This window comes from Coffea arabica, chromosome 1c, assembly GCF_036785885.1.
Source record: "Coffea arabica cultivar ET-39 chromosome 1c, Coffea Arabica ET-39 HiFi, whole genome shotgun sequence".
Lineage (NCBI taxonomy): Eukaryota > Viridiplantae > Streptophyta > Magnoliopsida > Gentianales > Rubiaceae > Coffea > Coffea arabica.
In genome coordinates this window covers 24,670,355-24,672,091 of record NC_092310.1, presented here as the reverse complement: position 1 = coordinate 24,672,091, position 1,737 = coordinate 24,670,355, and the positions used below count along the sequence as shown (strand labels likewise).

At 40.3% G+C, this 1,737-nt stretch overlaps 1 long non-coding RNA gene across 1 annotated transcript; it reads left to right on the top strand.

Annotated features, from left to right (window-relative positions):
- Positions 1-536: 536 nt before the first annotated feature.
- LOC140006407 (uncharacterized) lies at positions 537-1,449 on the top strand. Its single transcript, XR_011814003.1, has 2 exons — positions 537-614; positions 1,264-1,449. It is a non-coding gene; the product is annotated as an uncharacterized lncRNA (long non-coding RNA).
- The last annotated feature ends 288 nt before the right edge of the window (positions 1,450-1,737 follow it).

Genomic DNA, 1,737 nt, shown 5'->3' with positions numbered 1-1,737 from the left:
GTTATAAACTTCACTTGTAACACTACTTGAGTGACAAATTTCAGAGGCTGGTTTGCAACGTGCGAATCGTGCCGAATTTTCAAAGTTGGCCAAAATCCAACTTCATTCTGCCTTGTGAACCAATTCTGTACCTTCAAGCTCATTTTTGAGCACTTTCCACTTCGATTCATGAAAAAGTGTCTTCTAGGAACTTATAGTACTTTCTAAGAGGTTTCCAACGGTATAAAGTTTTCCAATTCTCGACTTGTACCGAGTGAGTTACGATTTTTCAAAGATTCATAACAAAACTGAATTTTTCAAATTTCAAGGCAAAGGAGTTTTCCAAAAACTCTTAATTCTCTTAGTAATATTCAAACGTTTTGCCCTCGATTTTCATGATAAAAAACTCAATTAATATTGTACTTAATAAAACGCAAGTTGAACCTCGATTTACGAGTAATTGAGGTTCATTTTTGTGAAATATTCCTTAGATTGTACTAATGTACAATCTTACTTGATAATTGAGATACTTGAGTAATTATCCACCATTAACTGCCAGGCACACAAGGAGACCTTCAAGAGGATCTCACCGTGGACACTTGAACTCCAGCGAATAATCTTTATTAAATTGCTCGGTGAGTGTCAAGTGTGTGAATCTTTGATACTTGCTTAATTGTGGTAATTATTAGAGATTTAAAAAAATAAGAGCGGGTGTGTACTTTATCGCATCCGTTCTGATTTCAAATGAATGAATGAAATGCAATGCTATGTAATGGTTACATATGTCGTTGGAGTGAACCTCCTCGACTTTCAAATGAATGGGGGACGCCCAAACTCATAGGCCGACCTTGAACTCGAGCCGGCAATGGGCTTGGTCGGGAACTTGGGCGAGCCATGAGATTATAAGCTCGACCTAATAAGAGGTCCTGCTTGGCATACTTGTAGAGTATCGCCTTATAATAGACTTGTGGGCCCTTGGGGTGTACGGTGGACGGAGGGAAGTAAGTGGTGATCTACGGAAATGGAAATACCGACCCGGTTGACAGGAGGGTCAATGCGGGAAGGTATACGAATGACATCGGCAGAGCGAGTGGAACTTAGCTCCTGAGAGCTACTATATCCTTGAATTGTTTCTGATTATTTTTCCTGCTCAAATGGTACTTTATTGAAATATCACGGTTTTATTTAATAAAGTTGAGATTGCTATTTGAACAATGTGCCTGCATGTGTGTCCTTGGCCTCACGAGCGTTTTGCTCACCCTGTAGATTTGTTTTCCTTAACAGGACTGGAAATGGAGTTAACGCGGAGAAATCTCCTTTGGATATATTGTGTTTTAGGGTTTCAAGTGTATTTTGGCTCGACCCCTTTATGATTGTACTTTTGGAAGTTTAATGTATCATTCGGATATATGGGGTGTATATTTTGGAATTTAAGTTGTATTATGAACGCACGACGTGCGGGTGGCAAGCTGATAGATACCTTGTGATGTAACCATGAGAACTGTCACAGTTGGCATCAGAGCCATATGCTGATAGGTTGGGTAATGGATGGATATTGTTAAGCATGAACGTTTCCGCACTATATGTATTCGTATTAATTTGATTTTGGTATCTAGTATCGCTTTAAGGTTGAACGTTTATTGCTTGAGTCCTAGCGAGAGCTAGGCAGGCGTTCCGCGGATACCCTTTGGTGCGCCTTAGGGAGAAGTGGGGGCGTCACAGAATATCTCAGGGCTTGATTCCAACCCGGTTCCAAGA